The sequence below is a fragment of the Danio aesculapii genome, chromosome 17 (assembly GCF_903798145.1).
Source record: "Danio aesculapii chromosome 17, fDanAes4.1, whole genome shotgun sequence".
NCBI lineage: Eukaryota > Metazoa > Chordata > Actinopteri > Cypriniformes > Danionidae > Danio > Danio aesculapii.
The window spans coordinates 40,933,273-40,940,772 of NC_079451.1; positions in this window are offsets into that span (position 1 = coordinate 40,933,273).

A 7,500-nucleotide genomic window follows, 5' to 3' on the forward strand; every position below is an offset into this window, starting at 1 on the left:
TAAGGTCCAAGATTTAGAATAAAAGGTTTTCTCCATTTAACAACAATACAGTGAAAGTTGAATTTACCTGCAGGTCTTACTTTAGGTCTTGAAGCCTTTTGAAGCCCGATGGGTTATTATTATAATTTATGATGGCATAACAGTCAAAATAGGACAAATGATCTAATGTATGGGACAAATACTGGACCTTTGTCAGTCAGGGGTCGGTGTTTCAAACCACCCGAACCCCTCCTGGCCACGAACCTGTATGTATGACTCTGTATCAAAAAATCTGTTATAAGGGTACATTATTGGAAATTGATAATTATACATAATCTGAAAGCTGAATAAATAATATATTTGTAGTTTGTTGTGATAGGACAATATTTAGCCGATATATAAGATAGCAGAGACAACTATTTGAGAAACAGGAATGTGAGAATTGAAAGAATTAGCTTTAATTTTGTGTAAATTAAGCTCTTAGCAATGCAAATTAAAAAACAAAAATTCAGTTTTGATATATTTGCAGAAGACAATTCACAAAAAGCCTTCATCAAACATGACCTTTATATAACTTTATAGCCTGATGAGTTTTGGTATAATATACAAATCAATAATTTTGGCTCAAACCATGTATTTTTGGCTATTTCCACAAATACCCATGCAACATGTGACTGGTTTTATGGTCCAGATCATATATTTGTATGTGTTTGCATGTGTGGTATGACAAAAATATATAGAAAAGTGAAAAAATAATGAAATATGACATGAACAACACTTAAAAATTTTTTCATTCAATTATTCATGATTTACTTATTTTTTAATTTAAGTGGTTGCAAACTATTTATTTGGGCTGAAATTAAACAAACAAATTAAGTTGAACATTACTAAATGCAATTAATTTGTTTAAATTAAGCCCATATAAATGGTTTAACCACTTACCTTAAAAAAAACCCAATGAATAATTTTTTCAGTGTAAGTGCTGAAGTCCCTATAGTTGTTCCTCCTGGATGAAAAGGTCAATACGAATTATGTCTACAAATAAATCAGTAAAACTTACGGTAAAAAAAATGGCAGCTGTGGTTGCCAGTATTTTACCGTTAAAAATACGGTACAAACCATAAAAGTAATTTCTACAGTAAACTCCAAAAGTAATTTTTACAGTAAACTACCGTATTTCATTCATTTATACAGGTAATATGTCTGTATTTTTAATTACCAACATTTACATATCTTTTGTTACAGAGTTAGACACATTAACACAACCATACGCAGGTGGGGATGAGAAAGTTACATAATGAACCAAAGCCCATCATCACTAACAACTTTTTTCCAGAAGCAGAAAAGTGTTTCAGAATATAGAAGGTGCTCAGTGTCATTCACACAGCTACTAAATCCCAGTTTGGTAACACGCATAAAATTAAAGTCATGAAATAAACATTGTTTATCAACATTAGATGTAACATAAATCTCTAATGTACATAACTGATGGGGAAACAACTAAAAAGGTCCATAGTAATGTCAACAAATCATAATAAAAAAAGCATAAAAAGTGATGTGCCATGCAGGGAACTCTTGGAAAGTCAATTTACGGTTATTCGCCGTATATATTAAGGAATCATACTGTTAACCAGATTACGGATTTTTACTGTCGCATTTTTACAGTTTTTTTTACCGTTGAAATCACAGCCTTTTTTTTTTTACAGAGCATTAGTTAGTCCCTTAATGGATGCCTTCTTTGTATTTCCAGTTTCTTTAAAAGAGCAAAATCGCTTGCTTCTTGCCCCGAGCATCAAATCTCCCTGATCTCTTAATAGGAGCAAGATCAGATAAATGCTTTGGCTACAGAGACTTCAAAATTTAGATAAGGAGGGGAGTAGATCAATGGAACTTATTTGATTATTTAATAGCTTTTAGACTTCCAAAGATTGTTGCTTGGTGTGTTTGTATGAAGGAGGATGCGTTAGAGAAGGTTACTTATTGTGTTTGACTTTGAGCTGAAAAAGAGAGAAACCACATGCTAGTGGTACGAAACAATCTGGCAAAGTGCTTGACTACATTAAGACAGATCAAGCCATAAAATCTGGATCTGGAAAAGCAGGACAGATGAAGGTCAGAACTCTAAGATAACACAAAGAGAAGAGCAGATATGAGTGTACACACTGTACAGCAAACCACACACTCCCTATTAGACAGCAACTGTTCACATATTGACTCAGCATAAACAACTGACACAGTGATGCTAGTTAGTGCAACAACCGCCAAACAGGAAGCCCTGCTAAATGTATTGATTTACACTTACAAGACTGCATCACGAATGAAAAAAAATCCATCTTTAACACCATCTGAAGATGACGCTGTCATCCTGAAAGAAGAAAAAGTTGCTTAGTTTCTCAATGATATCTTGATGACATTTAAATTCAGATTTAGTTATTATTATGGGATGTGATTTACATATCACTGCAGCTCTTTTCAGCGTGCTCCAGCAGTGAGGCTGCTGATTAATCCCGCATTCTTTGACACAAGTGCATATTTACAGGACCCACACTGTTCCCAATTAAAGCTAATTTATTTGAGCCAGATTCCCCTCAGTCTTTCTTGTCAATTAGCACTGCCAGAAGCCACCCCCACAACACCTCAAAAAAAGAGAGCCCTTATCCTGTGTGGCTCATGGTAAAAAAAAAAAAAAAAGGTGGGAAATCTGTCATTAACCTCATCATTTGCCTACCATCGATGATTGCATGCTGAACTGCGAATGAGCCGCAGAAACCATCTATGTGTAGGCTTAATCACTCCGCTGCAGATGTAGATAATTATATACTGTAGGACAAATCTGCTTATGAAACAATAAAAAGAGGCACATTTAAAGAGAGACACCTCCCTAAATATCATGTGTGCATCTTGATAATTCATTGGAGTATGGCACCCAGCACTTTACAGCAGCATGAAACATCAGTTTTTAAAGAACCAAATGAATCACTCTTAATTACCTGAAGAGGTCAAACTGGGTCAACTAACTTCAATACACTAACTAAAGAAATAATGGTAACTGATTGCTTAGTAATGTTCCTTTCTTATTATTTTCAATGAGAAGCTGTGCTGTGCTAAGAACAAGGAATGAAATACTAGCATTTACTGCACAGTACTGTAATATTAAACAGGTCACACTAGAGCTACTGTACATGAAGGAACACAAATACTGGAAATGTTTATTCTATATTGATTAAAGGTCAAATGAAATTAAAATAAAGTTTTTAGATGTTAGTATCAGTATTGTTTTTAAGATATCTATAAGCTAGTGTGCTTCAAAACAGTGACAAAATTAGCATTTAGAAGATATAACACTGATATAAACATGTAGTTTGTCACTTCCTACCCAAATGAACCAACGGTTTTATTCACGTCAACTCACACTAGTTTCTCATCACATCATAACCAATCAAATGCTCTCTAGTAACTAACATGCCCCGCCCCCTTCAAGACGCTTCTCATTTGCTTTTCATTTGATGCACCTGAGCCAAAGAGCATAGAATCACCAAGAGGCGACACAACACTAAGAGGCTTTTTGAGAAACAGCCACTAGAGTCACACGGCGGCCATTTTGGAATGAAAATTCCAATAGGAAAATGAGTTAAAATGAGTACATAAACCTTTGAAATGTAACATTTTCAAACAATATCCCAATGAAAACAGATAATTTTCAAAATTATAAAAAGACTAAGTGTAAGAAATCTGATATCTAAAATATCTGTTTCACATATAACAAAAAAGTTTAACAAAAAAAAAAAGGTTAACAAAATAACTTCATTGCTTTTTTTGTTTTAATCAAATTACGGTGAAGCAAAAATGAGTATACACAACAAAAACAACATTATCTGGTAGTTTGTATGGCCTCCATGATTTTTATTGACAGTACTAAAAATCATGAATATATATATATATATATATATATATATATAAATAAAATTTGCAGAAAGTAGCTTTTCAAATAAAAACTTTATTAGTCTTTTTTTAACAGACAACACTGGAAAAAAATACTATGTACTATTATAATATAATACTCCAACAAAAAGTACGGTTAATCTGTTATCAACATCCCATTTTGAAAGTCTTGTTAATTTCATTTAACATGTCAGTATTAATATGTATAATGCCATTTCATAAACTATTTAATTAAAGTATTTTAAAGTAATTTCACCTAAAAGTGACAGTTTCAAGAAAACAAGTATGGGTAACATATTAAACATTAAGTCTGTAAAATAAACTATTAAAAGTGCTGAAAATCACCAGTCTATGATTTTAAGTGTTGTATTGTCATCTTCCAGGTTGTATTTCAGCTTTGATGCGCTTTTTAAATGAATAAATAAAAAACAAAACAGCTGCTTGCCATCTCGACAGCAATAAGATCCAATGGACGGCCGATCGCTTTCACTCCAGAATGGCGGAATCGGTGGGCTCTGCTGTTGCAACGTTCTATTGAGTGTCGCCTCTTGGTGATTCTAAGCTCTTTGCCTGAGTTCAACCATTGGCTTTTTTTTTTTTTTTTTTTTTTAAAGAAAGGGAGGAGCTACTCAATGTCCCACTCTCTCATTGTGTTTCAGTTAAGATTATGTCAAACTTAGAATAAAAATGCATATTTCAAAGCCCTTCACGGGACCTTTACTTTAACTTATTATACAGCTGAAACAAACACAAAAATGAATGACACAGTTTAGTCTGCTGAACAAACTCAATCATGTGTGACAATAACAGTGTTTTCAGATTCTGCTGTTTCAGTATACGAGGACAAAACATGAACAACTTCTCCAGAGTTGCTCTGAGAATCACTTCACAAAAACATATAGAAGATATTGACAAATTATGACAAAACTATTAATATTGTCTAAACTATGTATAGGCGACACAGTGGTGCAGTGGTTAGCACCATTGCCTCACAGCAAGAAGGTCACTGGTTCGAGTCCTGGCTGGGTCAGTTGGCATTTTTTTGTGGAGTTTGCATGTTCTCCATCATGGTATGTGTGTGAATGAGTATGTATAGATGTTTCCCAGTACTTGGTTACAGCTGGAAGGGCATTCGCTGTTTAAAACATATGCTGGATAAGTTGGCAGTTCATTCCGCTGTGGCGACCCCTGATGAATTAAGCCAAAAGAAAATAAATGAATTAATATATTTCACATTACATTAACATATATTGTGCAAATAAATTATGAACAGCAGATAGGCTAATTATTTTCTTTGTTCTGTATTTCCACCACCTCTAGATTGTGGAGTGCCACTTGATCAAATCCAAGATTGGGAAAGAGAAGAAGCCTACAATACGAGGACTTGAAGAGATGATGCCAATCATCCGAGAACTTCAAGGCAAACAAACACCCAATACACAAATACACTTCATTGTTCATGAATTATTATTATATGTAAATATTATTTTTTGGAAGGATGCTACAGTATATACTGTATAACTGCAGGTTAACTACACTTATATACTGCTAACCCTATATACAACTTCTTCTGATTTTGACTGTAATGTAATGATGTGCACCTTTTGTGAAGCTGCTTTAGAAAGATAATTATTTTAAAAAGTGATTTACAACTTGAATTGAATTTTATTTTGATAAATATTATGCAGAATTGAGAAAAATTAAGAAAAATTAGGTGCAATTTTTCATCCTAAGCTAAAAATATTGCATCTGCCTAATGCTTGTAATTTGAAAAATGAGATACTGTTCATTCATTCATTCATTTTCTTTTCGGCTTAATCCCTTTATCAATCTGGGGTCGCCACAGCGGAATGAACCGTCAACTTATCCAGCATATGTTTTACGTAGCGGATGTCCTTCCAGCCGCAACCCATCACTGGGTAACATCCATACACTCATACACATAAATTCACACATACACTACGGACAATTTAGCTTACCCAATACACCTACAGCACGTCTTTGGACTGTGGGGCAAAACGGAGCACCCGGGGGAAACCCACATGAACATGGGGAGAACATGCAAACTCCACGCAGAAATTCCAACTGACCAAGCCGGGGCTCGAACCACTGACCTTCTTTCTGTGAGGCAATGGTGTTAACCACTGCACCATTGTGTCGCCTATATATATAGTTTAGACAATATTAATAGTTTTGTCATAATTTGTCAATATCTTCAATATGTTTTTGTGAAATGATTCTCAGAGCAACTCTGGAGAAGTGGTTCATATTTTGTCCACTGCGCCACCATGCTGCCCGTGAGATACTGTACTTTATTTCATTCTATTATAAAGTGCATGCAATTTAGTATTCAGCAGGATCTTGGAAAAATGTCTTGCATTTTCAAAGTGCTTTAATATTGTCTGGTTGACTGTTAAAATAATAACTTATAATGGGTCCATTTGCATCGTGAGATACTGTGCCCTGTTGCTACTGCTCATTAATTAATTAAATACAATACAGTTTGTATTTTTTGATGTTAGGCATAATTGACAACGGGCCACTGAATTAAAAATAAATAATAATGAACATCTGGATGGTGATGCATGCTTCCAGGAATGCATTGTTTTTTAAGAATTCAACAGATCAAATCAAGTGAGACATTGTTCTGATGCTGTATATCAAGAAATGTATCTGTGCATATTGTATATCAAGGTTTTTGTCCTCATTTCGCTGCTGTTTGTAGGACTAGTTTCTCAAGCGTCTGACCCAAATCCTTTTGTTTTGGTTTGATTTTTGACTACTGTCAGCTGTGAAACAACTGAAATCATTCAGCGTAGTGATATGTAAATGTAATGCAGTCATGTACTACATTAGCTGTGTGTTTATTTGAAAATAATTGCACACCTTAGAATCAGCTAATCAGAATCAAGCATTCAACATCCATCTAACATAAACTCGTTTGACCTTCTTTCCTTGATTAACCTTCATTTCCTTCTCTACATATTCCTCTCTTCTCATTTGTGAGACAGGTTTTTCCAACGCCCCTCCTCTTCCTTTTTCCTTTGGAGCTAAAGATTAGGAGCTAAGGTCAGTGTGTGTATGTGTGAGTGCCACATCATCAAGGCAATTACCTCTTGCACTGGAGCTGATTATCATTTCCTCATCCTTTTATAGCCTAGCGCTTATTAAACACTCCTGGTGTATGAACTATTTCATAGTGAAAAACCAACCTGTCCATTGATTGCCCTGCTTCTGTCCTTTCTGCAGCAGTCTCTTGAATTATCATCACATCCGGTTTCACAGTACAGATCGACAGATAGAGTTCCAGCTGACTCTGCTGTGTATCTTTTCACATGAATGTGCCAAGTCAGAACCTAGAAACAACAATACGCAGGTGTTATGAATTTCTCGGTTTGCAGAATGTACATTTATTGAACAGTAACTACAACTTCCATGCAAAAATGTATGTTTCAGTGCATTGCTAGAGTGCCTTGTTTGGTTTCTAGATTATTCTGAGAAACAGTCAGTGATTGTTTTCTTAATAGGCAAAACTAAACAGAATTACATCCTAGTTTAAAATCATATTTCACATTTAGG